We start from the raw sequence: 22,910 nt of genomic DNA on the forward strand, positions 1-22,910 counted from the left end.
GTTCAATATAAAAAAATGTCAGAACATCAGGTACAAGAATAAACACTTCAACGCAGAACTCAGATAACAACAAGAAATGTCACGAATTTCCCTCACCACGCAAATTTACTCATTTGCATAATGCACATGTGTAGACCAACCTCTAAGACGATATTGTCATATCACGGCTATTTGTCAACAGAACTGTCAATAATGGCTCAGATACTGCTGCTGGCACTAAGAGTTCAAAATCTGTACGATAGAGTCATACACACACCCTTCAGACAATGCTAACACGATCCCGAAAGCTTCACGGCACCAACGTAGCAACCAGCATAGGAGGCAGCCATCTTGTACACAGTAAAACACACTATTGACTTATGAGGGCGCTTTTGCACACAAACTGTGAGGGCGCACTAATACAAAATACATATATCCTACACTCTCCCCTGGTTTTAGAAATGACGTCCCGACATTAACTTAAAAAGCTAACATGGTCACTCCTAACCTAACCTAACCTAAGCTTTTGACACAATGTCAAGTATTGTATTACAAATACTGCTAGACTCGTCAATGAACTGTTCCTTCATTTTAGCAAGAAACTCCGCTTTCACTATCCAATCAGGTTTTGTACTTATGTGTGCATATGTAAGACGATTGGGGGGTTTAATTGCTCTAGTTGACCTTCTCAACGGCGGATCATCTTCTTCCGGTTGATCATCAACAGGGACAGTATCATCATCATCATCTTGAGCTTCAACCACCATGTCCTCTTCCACCACAGGCTCAGAACTTAACAAATGTTCATTAGTATCCATTTGAGCAATGGGTCGAACACTGTCATCTGTGTCATCTGGGGTTACTGGTAGCAGCACTTCAGATTCTTCTTCGCCACTGACTGGATTATCAGACTGATTAAGAGTATCAGTTACATGTACAGGTACGGCGGCTGGAATATATTCGATTCCAGTCTCACATTCACTTGTAGAATCTTCACTATTTCTATCATCACTCTCTGGGTCACGACTTTGAAGAACTCTTTTCCTTCGTGTAGCATCTCGGTTATGCTGAGAGGATTGAGGAAAGGGCAAAGAAGAACAGGTAAGTAACAGGTTGCGATGCAATGTACGATCACGGCCTTTCTTGTGTTCTGAACGAACCACATAAACAGGAAGCTCTGAGTCAAGTTGCTTGACTACTCTGTAAGGATGACGTTCCCAACGATTAGCAAGTTTATGTTTACCTCTGATCCGCACGTTCCTGACTAACACTCTATCACCTGGATGAAGTATAGATTCTCGTGATTTCATGTCATATCTCTTCTTGTTACTATCTGCTGCCTTCTCAGCCTCTCTAGATGCAAGTTTGTAAGCAAAGCAAAACTCAGTCTGTCTCTTAACGATTTAGCATACTCATGGTGAGTTCTGTTCACATTATCTTCCAGTTCTATACCCAGATATACATCAATGGGTAAGCGTGGATGTCGTCCAAACATTAAGTAGTACGGTGCAAAGCCTGTCGAATCATGTTTGGTACAATTATATGCATGTGCTAGGGGGGCTACATAAGATTTCCAATCTTGTTTCTTTTCATCACTCAGTGTACCCAGCATGCCTAGCAATGTTCTGTTCAGTCTCTCAACCTGACCATTCCCTTGTGGGTGGTAAGGTGTCGTCCTTGATTTCTCTATCCCTAGTAATTTGCACAGTTCACATATCACCTCAGACTCGAAATTACGACCTCTATCTGAATGTAACCTTGCGGGAAATCCATAATGAAAGAAGAAGTTCTCCCATAGATGTTTTGCTGTAGTTTTTGCGGTTTGGTTTCGTGTGGGTATGGCAACTGCATAGCGCGAGAAATGATCAGTAATCATGAGGATATCGGCAACACCACCTTTTGATTCCTCTAAGGAAAGAAAGTCCATGCAGACAAGTTCCATAGGGTAAGATGTTCTAATGTTAACCAACGGTGCAGTAACCTGTCGCCCTGATGTCTTACGTAATATACACTGCTCACAGTTTACTATCTTATGGTCAACATCCTGTGCCATTCTTGGCCAGTAAAACCGACTTCTCACCAGATCTAATGTTCTCTCCGTGATCTGTCTATCGGTGACTCACTAAGGTCAAATTCTATATTTCTTCTCTTTGATGTCTCACAATACATTGATTTGGCACTCTGTCTACTTGCCATATCAAAAGTATCCTTGTTAGTTGTGCCAACACATACAGATTGTCGGTGGCACAATGCTTCATAACTTGATGGTTCACCTGCCCACGTAACAGCTCGCACTTCACCTATCACATCTCTTGGTCTAACAGTAACAGACTTTGTCGAAATATTGTAGACATGCACTGGGACAAAACATTTGTTGCCAGCACATTTCATTGTCACAGCTGTTGGACTAACCATCAGACTACTAGATAGTCCATTGTTCTCAACAGGTTCAACGACAACAACATACTCGTCACCCTTCGGTCCAGCTTTTATGGCTCCATGAATGACAGTAGATTGGCCTGGTAGTATGTTAACAGGTTGTTTTGAACTAGCCCTTACTTCACCCAGATAGCCAGCTTTCCCACAGAAACGGTCTCTTGCGTTCAATCGGTGGTAGGCAGCTTTCCATACTGGTGACATATCTATGTTTCTCATGTAGCGAGAACCACACGTCTCTCTGCAGTACTCTCTACACTCCAACAACACATTAGTACCAACAGTGAGAGGCACGGTACTATTATAACAATTATCTGGAACAACAAGAGTCAATACATCAAACACACCATCGTTACCAAAAGCCTCCAAGGGAAATGTCAACTGCAACTCAAGGTACCCCAAAAACGGTACATGATGACCTCCTGCACCCTCGATGGACAAGAAATCAGTTACCGGTTTAATGGACAGTTCCGAGAAGTTTTGCTTGTAGAAAGACTCACTAATGGTGGTTACCTGAGAACCAGTGTCAATCAAACACTTACAATTTACACCATTGACAGTTGCCATTTCCTCATTAGCTTTACCAACGATCCTATTCATCACACTTGCTGAACCAAGGAGGACATGTTTAGGGCTCACCATCAATCTACCTACTGCTCGCCCTGTGGCAGAGGCAGCTTGACGTTTAAATTCTTTGTCCACGTACCTGGAGTTTTATGGTTTGGACAGTTTTTCACGTAATGTCCTTCCTCACCACAACCGAAGCACGGCCCCTTAGCTGGTCTTCTTTCTTGTGGCCTTCCTCTTTCTGTTTGTGTAGACTCTTTATTCTCTAATCGAGCTAACCGTTCTGTCAGTTGTTGGATTGTCTTCCGAAGCTCACGCATTTCAGAAACAGATTCAGTTGATTCTTTCTCTGCAACCACTGACTGTCGAGCCTGGCCAGAACGAGGTTGTTTTGTAGTCACCTCACTCTTGCTTTCCCTCACTTCTTCTTCTGCCAGTCTTACAACTTGTAGTAAGCGATCAAATGATTCACAACCTCTGTACTCATGCCTTGCTATGTTCTTCACCTGTTCCTCTCGTAGACCTCTCCAGAACACAGTCCTCAGCGTTTCATCCACAGCTGTGTCTGTTATGCCGCCACGGTCTCTTGCCTTATGAATGGCTAATTCTAAGCGACATCCATAATCAGCACAACTTTCACCTTCTTTCTGTACACTATTGTAGAATTGCTGTAGCAATGTTGCACCACTTTCCACAACACCATACCTTCCTTCCAACTTAGCAACAATGTCATCCAAGGTGGCACCTGACCCTAAGCGCATAATGATTTCATAGGCCTGACCTCTTAGTGACCTTCTGATAATAGGGACCAACACGTCAGAACTATGAGTGGCACGTAAACACTCAATCTCATACTTCCAGGCGACAAAACTAACATCAGCCTTGTTACTTGCAATACCAGAAAACGTGGACAGACGTGGTGGTTGAAACATGGCTGGCGGCAACATTACAGGAATATTACTACTGTAATTACCAGAAAGGTTATTAGTAGTTGTTCTCACCTTGGAGCCATCTGACGACTGGTCAGGTATAGGTGGTGGCGTTGTATTATTACCATCGACATGTCTTGCTTTATTTTCATTTCTTCTAAGCTGTTTTCTCATGAAAGAAGGAACTAGAGCAACTGTTAGTACTGAAGAGCCAAGTTCAACCTTATTGAGTGTGTTAATGGCCTGAAGTGCATGTGTTTTATCAGCATATTGAAACAGACCATATCCCTCATGTTGTTGTGTTTCAGCATCAATCGGTAACACAACCTTAACGATCTCACCAAACTCCTGAAAACGTTCTACAATTTGTTCTTTACTGAACTCAGGGGGAATATCATCAACAAGTACAGAACACTGCATGTCATTCTCAGGAACACCTTCAGAAGCCATTATTAAGCAGTATGTAAAAATGACCTAAGAACTGTGAAAATACAAGATGTTAATGATGCAATTTATGTTTACAAACGGAAAAAAAAGAATATATATTCTAGTGACCATGTAGCATACACTATGTCTACCAACAGGGGATAATTGTAACAATGTAACAAATGGCATACACTGGTAACTGCACAAGGTGGATGACACTTGTAGTATATAAAAGTTTGCACTGTAACAGTATTAGGTACACTGAATGAATAATATTAAGTAAAGGATACACTGTAGCACATGGATGGTCACACTGTAGCCACTTGCTTCAAGTTCAAAGTAGACTGTTGTGACCTAACACCTAAGTGTTAAAAATACTAAGATTCTTAAAATTTGTAAAATACACTGTAGAAATACAAAAATACAAGTAGAATGATGTAAAATAAAATATCAATGCACAACAAAAAGGGTAGTGGGAGTCCTGACCAAACTAGTCCAATTCAACTCACTATACTACTACTGTACACTAAGGGTGCTGTACAAGCACAGCCTACAATTCAAGTTTTCAAACAGTAGATACACAACTTAAAAATACAGCAACACAGCCCCAAAAACGTTGGGCGCCAAATGTAAGGGTAGGGTACTCAGGTATTTAGCAACAATACCAACCCCAGTGCAATTATAACACTATATCCACTAAGATAACGACTGTGTGCTGATCGGACTGAATGATCGTGGGGACTAATACGCGTTGGTGTTGCTCAACACAATATCAAATAGTTAAATTAATAAAGACACTACTATGCAAAACATACGTCTCATAGATGTATTATTGGAATGCACTATCCTAGTATATACATGTAGTACACATTGGTGGATAAGAATAAAAGATACATAACACACGGGGTCAGAAATACAATTTACACTATAGGGGTACTATAGTGATAGATGCAGTTCAATATACACACGATTCAACTAAAATGTCCTATTTACTGGATTGTCCCACGTCGGCCCGGGCAATGTAGATGACCACAGGAAGCTAGTAGACGGTAGATTGACACATTCGGAGAATTCCTCGGAGATAAGGCAGCAGCCAGATACAGGAAGTGAGACGAACAATCAAATTCAGCAAAACGGTTCAATATAAAAAAATGTCAGAACATCAGGTACAAGAATAAACACTTCAACGCAGAACTCAGATAACAACAAGAAATGTCACGAATTTCCCTCACCACGCAAATTTACTCATTTGCATAATGCACATGTGTAGACCAACCTCTAAGACGATATTGTCATATCACGGCTATTTGTCAACAGAACTGTCAATAATGGCTCAGATACTGCTGCTGGCACTAAGAGTTCAAAATCTGTACGATAGAGTCATACACACACCCTTCAGACAATGCTAACACGATCCCGAAAGCTTCACGGCACCAACGTAGCAACCAGCATAGGAGGCAGCCATCTTGTACACAGTAAAACACACTATTGACTTATGAGGGCGCTTTTGCACACAAACTGTGAGGGCGCACTAATACAAAATACATATATCCTACATACACTTCATTGGCTTTATGTCCGCCTTGTCCATCTGCTAAACATTTTCTTGATGTTCCATACTTATTATACGTATCAACAGCAGTAACACTGGATCAACACCAACCACCATCTTGAACAACAAACACTTTGAACCCAGATTCACTAGCTATTTGTGCACACTTCTCGACTGGGTTCTCAGTTACCATCCAATCGGTAGTCAGAGTCTTCTGATGGTGGCACTGTTCTAGATTCTTTTTCTTTAATGCACCCAAGACTAGCGTATTTTACTGGTAAAATAAACGTAAATTATAAGTAGGGTAAGAGCCAATATTCAATATCTGTATTGTTTGCTGTCTATGAAAAATTGTGTCTGATATTGCATAATTCGTTGCCATGTTACTGCTCGCTGAAGACTAAGTGTTCTCTATCTTAAATGTCTGCCTCGTCTCCAGTGCATTCCCCACTCCACATGTTATATACAATAATCTTCGTAAAGTAACATTTTATGTTTAAAGCGGGGGAGTCGTCACCTACGCATACGTTAGATGGTCAATGCGTGTCATTGTTTACAAACATGCGTCTACCCACGAGACTTTGCGTTGTTAGCGTGTGTTGTTATCGTCGATTGGAACTCAATTCCCGCGCGTGCGCAGGTGACTACACTCCCACTTTAAAACACAGTAGCGTCAATGCCAGTGAGGAAAATGACGTTCTCAAAGTGCCTGGTAGATTCTAAGCACGAAAATTTTCAAAATAATTTATACTTTCACCGCAACAGTAGACAGGATATTTTCATGCGAGGTCTTATTATACTCACGCCAATTTTTGTCATAGGAAGTATTCATTCTCGATGAACCCAAACCCAACGAGTGAGTATATTGTTTAGTGTCGACGCTGCAACAGAAGAATATTACAATTAATGATGTTAGCGCCATCTATGTGAGAATTGTGAATAACTGTTGTTTTGTTTTATTTGAGAAATCATGTTGCAGCAGCATCACTTGATCACTCGACTATGTGAGTGGTGGTCAACTACCAATACATTGACAGCTCAACATTTTATCACAGTCATTTTTTGACATGCCGGTGACTGGATCATTTTATTTTTAGAATTGTTTAATAATTTGCTTTTTTCGACGTTTTTTTTCGTTGTTTGGATTTTAAATGCGCTTGATGAAAATTGTGCGCATTTGAGTTCCCCCTGTCAGAGACAATCCGTTATTTATGCTTTCTCACTAACACTTAACTGTCGGAAAGGTGCGTGAAGGAATTTAATTATTATTTGAGTATGTATTAATTCTTCTATAAATAAGACAGTCATACATTTTATGAACACGCTTTGAAATGTACATGCACAACAGTTGTAATGTTTCATAATGATTTACATCATGTGCACACCCCTCCGATCTAACCATCCTCGTTCTCGCGAGCCTGCAATTTCTATTGTATTTTAACTACGTGCAAATTTATTATACTGATTGCTCGTGTTCAGCAGTATGGAGTATAATTTACAATACTTAACCGTGACTGAAAATGTCGTAACTGCGCATGCGCGTGAAGAGTCCCAGCCAACATGAATGTGAACATATCAGTCTAGCTCGTGTTTAGCAGTATGAAGTATAATTTACAAAAAGATATCGTTTCTTGTTTAATTCGTTTATGCCACACGGGTTTTTATTAATTGTTATCTTAAATGTTGAATTACTGCGTATTTTTTCGAAAAGCTGCAGTGATTATACATGAGGGACACTTTGTTGACTCGGGCAACAATGAAATGCACATCAGTTATAAGCAATTGTTTATGTAATGTCTCCGCCATGTTGTGATACCGCAATCTAGCGTTCAAACTCATCGCCAAGTGAATTAAAGACGATATTGTGCTTCCTTGTGGGAGATGTTATGTTATTACGCTAATCACTGATTGTATTTGCTGATCCACGCCAGATTTATTGCCGCCAACATGTATTGTTTCTGATGATATATTTGGACCAGACTTACGAAGTATGACTTTCTTAACAGGTTTTGATTACCAATTGTGGAGAAAAAAAATGCAATATTCTTCCAGCGACAGTACTCAACCGCGACTGAAAATGTGAGAGTTCCAGCCAACAGGAGAACATAGATAGCAACCAAGTTGTATAGAACTCATACAAGCTAAATCAAACGATTGAAAACCAATACTTATATTAGTTTTATACTTATATTATTTGAAATGTTGTGAATAAATCAACCCTTGCTACCATACTGTCTTTCTGGCATTTGTTTCTGTTCACGGTCATTAAACAGTTTATAGTTCAGCGTATCTAGAACTAATAACAATTTAATATGATTAACTAAACTATTGAAACTGTTATAAATTACTACTAATAAGACCTATTTACCCTACAATAAGTGTAAGGAATTATTACGCCCTTCAATTTAATTTGTTATTTCCAATGGTGGTTTTCAGTTTTTTTTTTATTAACAAACAATGCTTTCGCATTTGTTGTTCTTGATCATCATGAACATCTTTTTGACCGATTCCAGTGTCCTCATTCATGTGGTTGTCCTGACTGCAATCGTGAATTTCTTCTTTTGGCGTTGTCACTTCTTCCTTCAACAATTTCTAATTATTCGTGTGCGTCATGTTGAGATGTGATCACAGAGCCCTTTTTTGTCTACTTCCTTTATGGCGTATTATTGAATGGTGTTGATAGCTTTCATTTCTTCCGTTGTTGCACACGTACTCTGTCTCCTCTCTTAATCTCTCTTCATCTAAAACTTCAGCTGGTTTATGTCTGGTAGCTTGATTCGAGACAGTTAATATATTAATGATGCTGGTGGAACTCTAGTATTGCTATGAGAAGACGCACAGTAGTTTCGAGCTAACTTGTAAATTTCCTGCTTTCAATAATTTATCTTCCATAAGAACAGCTCAAATGATTTTCTCGAGTGATGCCATGAAGCGTTCTATTTCACCACTGGCTTTTATCCAGTACAACAATATTCTCCTGTGTTTGAAATCCATTGCTCATTGAAATCGTTTAAACTCGTGTGAAAGAAGGCCCATAGTCAGACTTCATTAATTTTGGTATACCTAGTACTTCAAATATCTTGTCTAACTTAGGTATCACCGACTGCACGGGCAGATATTTTTTTTTCAAAATGAAGTTTGTTCAACCTGTTTATAAGGGAAGCATATATTTTCACGCAATGATAGTTGCCATGGTGACGTTTATGTGCTGCTGGTATATAGCTCTTCTTTTTTTTAATACTGCAATTCCTTAAATAGTGCAGTCGTTTTAGGGTGGAACCGGGAATACATTTTTACCAAGTTGAATTTGGTATCATTGGAAGCGCAATTTTAAGGCGAGTAACATATGTAAAATCCACTAAAATCCACCCACGGAAAAAAATGACAGTTATTTTACTGAAGGCACCCGTTTTACTCAAAGTTTAGAACCGGGATATTAGTCCAGTCAATTTATGATTTGACCTATCACAAATTGTAACAGAAATAATTTCTTCACAATACATTCTGGGGAGGTGCCTAGATTGACATTATACTAAAAGTCTAGGAAAATCTAGGCTTCCGAGATATAGCTAATTTGCATATATTCAAAATGGCCGTTTTGTGCATTTTTACAACTTGGAAAATATAACTATTAGGACATATCTTTAATTCTAGATGACATTTTTTAGATATTTAAGTTGCTGCGATATGGTTTGGTGTGTGCGAATGTATGTGATTGTGAAATATTTGATTGAATAACATAGTATCATTTAAATGTACAACCTCGGGCAGCCCCTCAGAGTCTGTTTCTCGTAATGACTCCGTGAGCCACGCATTGGGGTGAGGGGAGAACATCGATTCTGTATTGCTTTGGATCCCGCCGAGTGCTGGACATAGGGGGAATGCACAGACGGTGTTGATGGGTCCTTAGGGTAGGTCAATTTTATGCTCAACCTTTCCTGGTGTACCAAGCGCTACCCGATCGAGCAGTGTTTGAGACCGGAGCCAGCAGAGTCTGGAGTCAAATCTCGCACCCAGATTGGATTCTTCGATTCCTCCCCCGATCCCAATACCACAATTTTTTGGGGTTCGGTTGGACTGGCAAAGGGGGTGGCCGCGTTCATGGAATATTTCGACTGGTTAGTCGGAAACAATCCACGCACTGAGAGCAGAGTGGAGACCCTCAACCTTCGAGTTGTGGCCAGCCCACTGGAATGAATTGTTTTGCGCCTCCAGCACTCTGAAGTCTCAATGGCGGAACACACCAGCCTCTTAGAATAGCATACACAGCCATTGGTGGGACACCACCTAGCTAAGCGAGATATCCTGCAGTGTCATCTGGCTCTCGTGGCAGGGGCTGCTTCTGTACAGAGGAATGCAATTTTGGCTGTTTTCACTGGGCACACCACCGCCTCACGCAGGCTGGACCTTCCCAATCCTCTTCTTTTTTAAGGATGGAAGGAGCAGTCTTGGTGCTTTGGGATCCCACTGACCAGTTGGTACAGGTGAGACCCACAAGCCAGTTAAGAACCCCAAGCTGAGAAAACGTAATGATCAAAGTCGGCACCCACTGGCCAGAAGTAGCCAGGAGGAGAAGCGTCCCGGCTCTTCCGGGCGAGGGAAGAGTGGGGACACGCCCCCAGGAAGAAGGGACCAGGTGGTGCCCCCCTCTTTTTCAGGAGGCACCTACCCAGCTCACAGGGGAAGCAGGTTTGATGCTTCCACTTGCAACAAGGGAGATGGGCATATGTTCAGCGGTCGGAACCTATCAACTTCTACAGGCCTCGCGGGGTCTCACCTCGGCAGAGAAGAGATCACCCTAATTTGGAACTGCCGAACCCACACATCTCTGTCACACTGATTGCGCCAGTGTATTCCGGTATGGAGGCAGTGCTTAATCGATCCCTGGACTCTCCACGTGGTGATAAATGGTTACAAGATCCTGCTGCAATCTCTATTCACCTGGCACTAGCCCCCGTTTGGGGCACTACCAGGGGACCCCCACAAAACAGGAGCAATCCGACAGGAGGTAGTTAGTTTGCTTACAAAGGGTACTATGCACAGGATAGGGGACCTGGATTTAAGTCTGGGTTTCTACTCGCAAGTTATTGGTGGTTCCAAAGACTACAACGAGCAAGTCCCACCCTTAGCCAACACAACAGTTGGTGTTCCTGGCCAGAGAGTTCGACACGTAGGTGGGCTTGGTATGGTCGCCCCAGGCTCGCCTGTTCAGCATTCCCTCTGTGTCCCTCCGAGAACTATTGCGGATCATCAAAATAATGTCAGAGGTTTGCAGGGTAGTTCTCCCCGGCAGCGTTGCACAGCTGCCTGTTACAGTGCACTTTTGTTGCAACACTGGGCTCTCTTACGGGAACTGGAGAGGAGTGTAACACTCTTGGACCAAGTGAGGGATGCCTTGCCCTGGTGGTCGGCAATTGCCAACCTCAGGCAGGGGGTCACCTTGGACCTACTCGCCACAGCTATGACTCTGGAAACAGTTGGGGAGCAGACCTATTGGACAAACAAGCCCAATGGAAAATATGGCCCCTGCATTAGATCATAGAAGGTACTAACGGAAGGAGCCATGAAGCTATTGTTTTAGCTTTACCCCATGATTGTTTGTCAATGTTTTTCACAAACATTGTTCTTGTTAGCTTCTAGCACCTTTGTACATTGGGTTACGCTAATCTCGAGCATTCGGTAATATTCGGAGCATGTTCGAAAGCAATAGTCGAACCACGCATGTACAATATTGAAAATGGCGTCTAGTTTGAATACTGTTGTTTCCGAAGATCTTGGCAAACTTTAATGGAAACTTGTCAGATATAACATTGATTGAAGAAGAACTGATGAAATATCGTGAATTTTGTATTTGTAATGGTAATGAGACTTAATCAATGATTGCTTCTGACGATTGTATTATTCAATGGTACCAATGTCAGTGCGTGGGTTTGGCGCCCGAAACTGTCAACATTTTTGACCACCGCATTTATTTTATAGTCACATTAAAAAAATGGCGGGGTTGTATCATACTCCGCTAACTCGTTACTTGTGTAAACAATTGCAAACTATCATCAACATCAAAGATGAGCTAGACAATGTCCTTATTTTGGTTGAAACAAAAGGAAATAAGCCAGTTAAAAGGATTAAGCGGCCACTTGATAGGTGTCGTGGCTCCTTCCGTTAGTACCATCCATGGTTAGATTCAGGACTGCCATATCAACTGGCCATGGCTCGAACTGAAAGAAGTGCACTTAGCACTACTTCACTTTCTACCCATAGTTCGGGACCACAGAGTCTTGCTTCGCAAGGACAACACAGCAGTGGTCTCCTATAGCTACAAGGAGGGGGGACCAGATCCCCATCATTGTCAGTTCTAGCGGAGCAAATTCTTCTTTGATACCTGGAATACAAAGTGGAGCTAGCCACACACCACCTCCCAGGGGCGCAAAACAGTCATGGCGGCTCCGTCTCCAGAACGAGTGGCGGATAACCTAAATGGCTAACTTCCAGACTGTTTTGGTGGTGGGATGGTCCAAGGTTAGACCTATTCACCACACCCGGAGCTCCAAGCTTCCGATGTACACGACACTCCTGCCGACTCCAGCCGACTCCTTCACTCCTGCCGACTCCTTCCGGATCTGCTGTCCCAATCGGACGGCGCACTACCTTTGAGCCCAGCGGTGTACACTTGCACGCATCAAGGCTCTCAGTTGACTCACTCAGATTGTTTCTGAGTGGGCTGCCAACGTCCTGGCCAGGGCGAACAGGGATCCCACCAACACAGCCTACGCCTCGAAATGATGTGCGTACACTGATTGGTGTAGTGGAAGGGAGATCAATGCCATCCCTTTGTTGGCCAGACAGCTGACTTTTCGTCTATCGTTTGAACGAAATGGACTTGTCCTTTCAGCGATTGTTGGCTATAGGTCAGCCTTGTCATCCACCATTTGGATTCTCCGAGGACGAGGATAGCCAGTTGTCCTACCATTAGGTTTACTGTTTAATCAGAGGCCCAAACCTCGAACGAGGGAACCAACCAATTGGAACTTATCGGTTGCGTTGGCCGCTCTATGCAGACTGCCCTTTGAGCCTCTCCAATCACCACTCAAACGTTTGACGTGGAAAACAGTCTTCCTACTCACCCTCGCCTCAGGTAGGCGTCAGGCTGAACTAGGGCCCTGTCCTTCTCGGATGGGTGTGTCGCCTTTATGAGTTGAAAATTTACGTGTAAATATAGTATAGCAGATTTGTAGATCCAACCAAGGGGTTTCATTTTTCTAGTTTTTCTTTTAGCTGTGACGGTCATGTTGGATTCATGCAGATGATGCATCCGTCTACCCAGGAACCATTTATTTACATCTTTTCTGTACTGTACGATTCTGTTTAAAATTGTATTCTAGCATCTTAAACTTATTACTTATGCCACATAGAAGAGAAGCCGGAAGAGATGTTATAATAAATAATTATATTATCGTGGCCATATTGGATTTATGCTAATGTTCATCTACCCAATCAACACATTTGGCACTCTCATACCTTCTCCGGCTCAAAACAGTATCATAACATCATGAATTTTTAAAATACATTACCTAGAATTAAGATATGTTCGAATAGTTATATTTCCATGTTGTAAAAATGTGCATTTCGGTGGATTTTGGATATGTTACTCAGCTTAAAATTGCGCTTCCAATGATACCAAACTCAACTTGGTACAAATTTATTCTTGGTAAGGTCTATTTTCAACTTAAACGAGCTAGTATGTACCATGATAGCGCCATCCGCGTGAGAATTGCCAGAGAGTAGCTGTTACTTCATTTTTGTATGAGAACTGGTGCAGCATCACTAGATTTTGTGAATGGTGACTACGCCATCAATGGCAGCAGATATATTATCAATTCAGCATATTGTAATTCTTGGAATCGTTTTATAGTCTGCTATTTTCGACTTTTTTCATTGTTCATTATTATTCCTTTTCACCAAAATTCACGTTTCACCAATTGTTAGAAAGGTGGTTGCATATCATGGATTGGTTTGGTGTGGTGTGGTGTACAGAATAATGAGTACCGGTGTAAAAATTACATTTTATAGGGTTAGGTACACAGGCCTTACAAGCGTCTCCTCACTGGGGGCGTCAGTCAGTGTATACACGCTGTTAGATTTCGATGAGCATCGAAAAGTACATGACTTTGCAATGAATGGTTTGGTGTTGAGTCAACCTAAAAAAAAAGCTGCGGTATATTGGTAAGTTGGTCGATGTTTTTCTTAATAATGGATTGAATGTAACTTTTACATGTGTATACTACCTTCGATTCAGTCGCCAAACTCAAAATGAACAAACAAACAAACAAACAATAAACGAATAAAAAATAAGTTTGCCTGCATTTGAGATTTACACTCTCGGTGTTTAAGATTATTTTTTGTATTATATTATAAACGTCGAAGAGCTATTAGAAAACTGCGTGCAAATTTGACATACTGATTGCGCATGCTCAGTTGCGTGAAGTATAATTTGCATATTGTTTCAAATGTTATATTGCTAGTATGTTACTCCCACGCAGGTTGTTATTTCCATCTTAAATGTTCAATTACCGGGTAGTTTGTAAAAAAAGCTGTAATGCTTATACATGGGAGTCATTTTGTTGACTCGTGCAACAGTGAAAATCTCCGTCATTTTGTGATACCTAAATCCAGCGTTCAATCGCTTCGCCTAGTGAATTAAGGACTTAATTGTGACTCCCAGTGGGAGATCACTCACTAACTGGTGCAACACGCCGAATCGTGCAATTTAGTAAAAGCGTTTCTATGGTGATATGATAATTGCCGTTTTATTGAATCGGGTACAAAGATGTTTTATAGCACTACGTGTATTTTGATTGTGAATTATATCGTTCATGGAACAACAAATTAGCCCCTAGCTGATTCATTCTGAATGGCGGAGACGTTCGTTGAGTTATGACAACCAATAAAGGAATAATTGTACATTAATGTACATGAATCTTGTTTTATCATCAAATAACAGCTTAACGTCACGTTAATTACGCTAACCACTGAATTACGGTTATTTCAGCGCCAGATTTGCTCCAGCCGAATTGTTATTGGAATTGTTCCCACGTTTCCCGATCTTTCGCTTATTTCAATGCAATTCGTGGCCCAAGATGAAAACACTTTTTTTAACAAGTTTTAAATATCAATAAAAATATTCGTCTTACGATAGTGCACTATTTAACTTGCGTCTCGGATTCCGTCAATCATGCAGGTAATTCGATAGTACATGAGTAGCGACACGGGTAGCCTCGTTCTGGCGTTTGTAGGGTATGGGCGTAGTGCGGCGTATCCTGCGGTCGTATTTTCACGACGAAGCGAGTAAAATTACAGCATGGGTACACCGCATCAAAATGCACCGTGACCCCAAACATTTGAAGGTACTATTTTATTTCTTTTGTATATGTGTTCGCAGTCAAAACCAATATTATTGACCAAGCTTGTAACTACGAATACCGCAGGATGGGGAAGAGTAGGAAACACCATGCGATAGAGGGGGATTGTGAAAACAAACCAAACAACTGCAGATGTCACGTGGTATTAGCTACTTATTAACTAACTACTTTAAATTAGTTTGAATTACTAGGCAAGGTCAACACAATTCCCCTATCTCTAATTTACTCTAGTCTGACTATTTGTTAATACTGACCATTAAAAACCCACGGCAACATCTGATTTACAACATCACCGCTTAAAATAACTCAATCCTCTGAACAACTCACTGAAACTTTCAGACCAGCTGCTTTAAGGTTTGCATAGAGGAAATATAGCCAGCCACAAAGACTTGTCTCTCGCCAATCCAGGCCATCATTACCCGTAACGCTGTCACTGTTTGGCTACTCGCGCTTTTTCATTTCGCTATTTTCAAAATACTCGACGTTAATATCAAGGTTGTCCCTTCTTTGTCGAAGTTCGCCCAAAACGTAAATGAATCTGCGAACGAGGGTATCAGATGTGTGTTTCGTGCGATCACGGGCGAAATTCGTGTTTGCATTTTTAATAAATGGGCATAAGTTTTTAGTACAGTTTTAGTTTATTTATAATGGTGCAATAAACTTCAACCATTTGGGTAAGCACAGATTTTTTTGGATCGTATAAACTTGTTATTAATGTAGTATTATAGTTTTTCAATAATAACATCGATATTCAATTCAGAGGTATCAGCTTTTAAGATATAAATGTGAAGGCGGCGGCAAGACATTTTGCATGAAGGGCGAGTACTACTCAACAACCATGCGCGAAGGCGCGACCTTACAAGGGGGTCCGGGCATGCTCTTTATTAACAAATCTGAAATCTAGTCTTTCTGAAACGCTATTTCCTGCATTTTGAGGGGCAAATTTTGCTGATACAAAGAGCTTCAGCTTGATTTGGGAGGGGCGACGCCGCCCAACAATTTTTTCGAGGGGCGATCGCCCTCTCTGCCCCCCCAATCGTTTATTTTATAGCGAATTTGATATTACCGTAGTGTAGTATAATTATTCATTGACAACAACGAATTTCAAATCAGAGTTATCAGCTTTTAATAGATGAGGGTGTCGGGGGCAATCGTTTATTTTATAGCGAATTTGATATTAGTGTAGTATAATTATTCATTGACAACAAAAAAATTTCAAATCAGAGTTATCAGCTTTTAATAGATGAAGGTGTCGGGGCAATCGCTCATTTTATAGCGAACATTGGCAATTAGAGATGCCCTACTATTACGGGATTGCATATACACGCGTTGAACATGTTTTTTTTTTAATACGACACGTAAACAAATATAAACAATTGTAAAAGCCAGGCTGATACTAGAAATATAGTTAATAAGCATAAGCCACCCACTTTAAAAATGGCAAGACGCTATAATAATAAAACTGTGTTCGTATTAAATTGTAATGGTACTAATTCGATAAACATTTAGTGCGATATTAATGATTATAGAAACCTTCGGTTTTATGCCTGAATGCAATTATAATTGAATGTACAATTTAATGTTGTAACGTCGCAGTAGTTATGTTCATAAATATATACATATATACGTCATATCCGCTCAGCATTAGGTATCGTTTAAACTCAGACAACTAATAAATTTATTTATTAAGTTTAAAAACAAACCAACAAAGTACCATTGATTTGAGTTTATTATCTCCCCAAATCGTGTTTTGCTGTTTGTGTTGCCATTAGTTACTAGATCAACGCTTATTGGATGAATCGCGACTTACGTTTATCTCATTTGTAATTAGTCGTCATCTGTAATAAATTATATAGCCATTCAAGTTGGCAGCCATGTTTTTGTTATTGGAATAATGTCAACAAAGTAGCCCGGTGATTCCAGACAATTTTGCAGAAACTCAATTTAATTCTGTCTTCTGCGTTTGTCGAATTCTGGAGTGTAGCGTTCTCTGGTTGATTAGCTATAGGTATGAGCGCAAGGGTTGGGAGAGAGCCAATCGCCGCTGATTCACTTCCTGTCATCGGGAATACGCAGTTTTAGACAGATTTTGTCGTTGTAGGTATTGACGTCATTCCTATACACACGTAATGCAATCCGAATGTAATTTATAACACATTGGTGTTAGTATATACATTTATAAGATAATCTTGAAAAAAAAGTAAATAAAGCAAATGAACTCACAAATGACTGTTCATAAAATGGAGGGCCATATTTCGTTCTGTCGCAGACACATGCGCAGTTCATACTAGTATCCACCAAAAAAACTGAATACTCGTCTGTGGAAATAATAGCTTTCATATCGTTGGCATTATACAAGTAAAGGGTATTTTAGAAATGGTATTTTTTCTAATCGAAACGTTGTATTGAGTGGACACAGGGAGTATAGCACAAATCAAACGTACAAATACTAGAAACACGCTGAACACCAGAAAAAACCATCCGTGAATATGATTTTTAATTTAAAATGCAATCTGATACAGATCTCAAATTATAATTAATTGGCATTTATAAGAATCGCAGTATAATCAAATTTACTATATACGTAATCAGTCGGGTCACATTTTGTGTAATTGACCAATCAATCGGTACAGTTTGGGTTCACTGACCGACGGCAATAATGATAAAATAACACTAAATAATTTATTGTGAATTTATTTTTTTGTGAAAAAAAACCCATTAAATCGATAAAGCACAGTGGTTTATATTAAAGGCAATATAACGACTATTAACAATCACAACTACTTACAATAGCTAATCATTACCAATGATTGATGACCCTGGGCGCAAGAGGGCAATTCTAACGAGAAATTGACATGATTTGTATACATTTAATTGGTATAGAACTAGATTACGTTAATATGCGTCAAGTAAATGTGTGTACAATGCCAAATGATTGATTATCGTCACTTTCGGTTTGGATGCTCTATGTATAACAAGTTATGATGGAGTCATCGTGGAGGGTGAATACGTTCTTCGGTTTAAAGAAGATGAATTATTTTCCCTGAAACAATATAAGTGAAAATAGCATTAGTAAACAGTTTAAATAAAATTTTCAATGAATTTATCACGCGTAATATACGTCATATGTCCCATGTTGAACGAAACACGGTGTGACTACTGTGAGAATTTAAAGCGGGAGAATCGTCACCTGCGCATGCGTCAGATGGCAATAGCGTGTCATTGATTACAAACAAGCGTCTACCCATGAGCCGTTGCGTTTTAGCGTGTGTTGTTATCGTCGCTTGGGACTCAATTTGCGCGCATGCGCAGGTGACGACCCTCCAGCTTTAACAGCATTTTCTAAGGCATTAGTATATAAAACACAATGATAAAGCATCATTTTGTTTTTACACATATTTAATGTAATTTACTACAAGTTCAAGAACGATGCAGTGTCACTCAAGAAACACCAGTCTTCCTCCCTACTATGTCATCATTCAACAAAAGTGAGATAGTGTACCAGTATTAGTCAAAGACAATTACAAACACGTTCTAGCTCCGACATGTTGATGGCAGCCATAACTAGAAAATAACGATTTTGTTTTAAATTGGGAAGTGAGACGCGATCACTGGTGTTTCATGATCTCTGTTTTGTTTGTATGAATATTACATGAATATTGGTGGCAACAATATATCCCATATGCTGACGTCATAGATTAGTGACGTATTGGTAGGAGACAAAATGATATGTCGTATTATACATATATGCGATATAACAATATAATTCAGCCAAACTTGAAACCCTTTGCTGTCGTGTTCAACGAGGTTACGGGCGTCTACCTTATTAGGAAAACGTAAGTTACATTACGTAACATTCGAGCACTTGTTTGCATAAGACGGCGGGGATAGACTCTCGTCATTGAACACAAATGATCGCACACGCACAACTCTCGTAAAATTGCTTTTTTGTTGGCATTTCGGGTTGTTCTAATATCTCACTAAATTAAGACCGCAGGCATGCGAAGATGGATAAGGTTATCAAGAGAATACCGCGGTGTACACAAATATGTAATTTCATATCTCACTTGTTGACGTCACGAGTGAATGAGTGAGTGAGTGAGTGTGAGTGAGTGAGTGAGTGAGTGAGTGAGTGAGTGAGTGAGCGAACGAACAATGACCGAGTGAGCGAGCGAACGAACGAACGAATGACCGAGTGAGCGAGCGAACGAACGAATAAATGACCGAGTGAGCGAGCGAACGAACGAACGAATGACCGAGTGAGCGAGCGAACGAACGAACGATCGACTGAGCGAGCGAACGAACGAACGAATGACCGAGTGAGCGAACGAATGAACGAATGACCGAGTAAGCGAGCGAACGAACGAACGAATGAATGAATGAAACAATAAAAAGGAAGACGCCTACACACTGGAATTTACGCCGCTTGTTTATAGTTCAATATTCCAAGGATTATCCACCCACGAGCTGTGGAGGGTATAGGGTCTATGAACATACTAGTAGTCTATGAACATACCAGTATAAACTAGTTTACGTAAATACTCTCTAAAACTCGACCACCATGACTAGTTGTATGTGTAAGTTCATGTATTGCGTGGCCTTTGGGTCAAATGTCAAGACACTAATTAAGGATGGGAACACGATAACGAGAGTATTATATTAATAATATTTTTTTGAAAACAGCTCTCCAGTGTTATGAAAAAAAGTTAGTTAGTTCTGGTTCGTTGGTTTATTTGTTGTTAATCCATACATGATTCATTTTCATAACACTAATTGTTTAACCGGCCACACTTTGTAATCATATGTGTAATTTCTACAGTTGCATTCGTACGCTAAGCGTAATTGCTACAGATAACTGAGACTATGCTACTGTAAGTTGGCCGGTGCCCTTTCACAATTTACTCGAATCTGACCAAAAACAGTAAGTAGGTTTATGTCTATAAATCCACATTTTCCAATCCTTATATACCATTTCACTTGATAAACACACCCGCGGCGGCCTGTGTCTGGATGAAATCGAAGGACGTCGTGTGCATGCTATTAGTCCTCCTTTAAAGCGATTTTTTTTTCTTAATTATGCCATTAAAATGTTAGTCAGACACAATAAAGCTTAAAGATAGCGTGATGAGGAGCACGTCAGTCAGCATTGGCGACGACGCGCTTTACCGTGATCACGAGTTCAAATCTCGTGTTTAGTGTTATCTTCGCTTGCCTGTTATTACATTAATTCCACACAATGATTGCCTCGGCTTGTGCACAGAATTGTCTTCGAGGAAAATTTAAACTTTATAGAGTTCATATTGGTCCATGGATGGCTTAAATGGCTTACGTTCATGGCTTACATGCGTGTAGTTGTATATTATACGTTAGTTGCTCTATATTCAGCTTGAATGTGCATTGACGAGTCACTTTGCGGGGAAAATGTCCATCACAATGTTCCCGGGGGGAAGTGACTGTGGCGTGGTGATGGGCACGTCTGGTTATTGATGGCGAGTCGCTTTGTCGGGATCATGAGTTCGAATTCCGTGTGTGGTGTTGTAATATGTGTGTCGCCGTTAAAGCGCGGTCGTCGTCGCGCAGCGCGTGTTCGAATTTCATGTAAATACACAATGTATTTTACACACGTTGTATACGTCGCTATGAGTCCCATATCGAACAGGACGCGGCACGACGACTGTCGCCCTTTAAGAATTGAGCAGTTTTCCACAATTTGATTTTATGAACGATCGTTGTTAAAATGGTTTATTTATTATTGAACATTTTCTGTACTTTGACATTTAATGAAAAACTTGAATGAAAAAATTTTCGGAATCGAAAATTGTAGAGATTGTGAAAAATCTGGCTTTTCTATGTTTATCGCGCGTGCGAACATCTTGTCACGAACAGTGTGTATCACAAACTTTGTGTACGTCACATTTTTAAGATGCAGTAGGGACGAACGAACACATGTATGTTTCAATATTGCTATTCGATATTCTGAATACTGCAGACAAAATTAAACTATGATTTATTATAAACCAAAAATGTTGCTTTTGCAGGACACGTGATAAAAGTGATAAAACCAAAACCACTATTACGCATGTGCAGTGACTGTTGTTGTACGTACCTAAAAAACAAATTCATATACGTATCAGATCATTTCATCGTTACATCAAACGAATACTTAGATTTGTGCAACAAAAACAGTGTTTTGAGGTCAAAATAAATCAATACGGTGCCAAACAACGTTATAGAAACTGTCATGTTCTCGTCCGTAATGCATCTTTAACAGTGGGGTTTTTTTCACACGTAATCGTAAACGTGTACTCTACAATCATGTAACCCTGGGTAATGGGGCGAAACGACTAATAAAATAATAATGCTGCTGGTGTTACTGATGTTATCGTTATCACACTGTATTTTAAAGAATGTACAAATTTAGATATAAGAACTCACACGAAGCAAATTAAAGTAATACCCAATTTATTCAATACTACCATTTATCAGACTTGCAAAAAAAACACATTGTCATTATACAAAACAACAGCAGCTTTGTATCACCCCTCTGATTTTGAATACTGATATCATATTTGCGTGTATTTGTGTGCAAACAAGTTTCCACGCCTGATTGGAATCCTTATTAAGACGTCACATCATACCGTGCTGCCTCCGAGACCTCACGACTCTGGTAATTGCTGCGAATCTGCAGGTACAGTAATGTAATTTCACAGCTTGCGTTATTAATGCCAATAGCCGTTAATATAATGACAGTAGTTTCCATCAAGAAATATTATTCCATAATCAATTCATTACATCAACAGAACATGCAAAATAATCATAAAAATGTGATCATAAATCACCAAAATATTGAAATGATTACGCAACCTGTAATTTCCAAAGACAGATCACAGGCACTGAAGACGGCGCGAGGTGTTTGCGAGGTGATCTTGACGCTGAAATGCCAGTGACTGAATTCTTCTGGGATATGGCAAGGGAAGCAACTTAAGAGGTGACCAATTATACGGAAAGCACTGGGGGAAGGTAACGAGCTATGGTGAAACAAGACAATATGATCAGCGAGATTTCAGCTTACTTTTTATGATTATACAGACACCCAAATCAAGGGCACCAAGGTAATAGTAAAATGCATAATAAAATTGACAACGTGAGTGACACGAACTAAATGAACATACATTTAAATAGTGAGTTTCAGTAATACACCATTCAAATCGGATGTTAATCGTGTGTGCTGGAATATCAGTAAGCTCGTACATTTTGATGTTATTTGTCAGAGACAAGAGGCGCTATTCCCGACGTATTTTCTGTCGGTGGTTGCATATCAGTGTCAATCTATGAAACACCATATTGGTGTTTTTAGGGGGTACGACAAATCAGGTATAATTTGGGTAAAAATTTTAATTATTTTTGTTAGTAATTAGTATTCAACTAAGTAAATACTTCTAGTGATTACAAATAAAACTTAAACCTCTGTCTATTGGAAGGCTGGTAGATGAGACATTTTGAGACTACAATGGTACCACAATGATTTGTTTTATTGCAAGTTTTTACAAATATTAATGTATTAGAGAGAGGCTTGGAGTTCGATGGCGAGGAACGGATGGA

The sequence above is a fragment of the Saccoglossus kowalevskii genome, chromosome 18, assembly GCF_978046115.1.
Source record: "Saccoglossus kowalevskii chromosome 18, keSacKowa6.1, whole genome shotgun sequence".
In the NCBI taxonomy this organism is placed as follows: domain Eukaryota; kingdom Metazoa; phylum Hemichordata; class Enteropneusta; family Harrimaniidae; genus Saccoglossus; species Saccoglossus kowalevskii.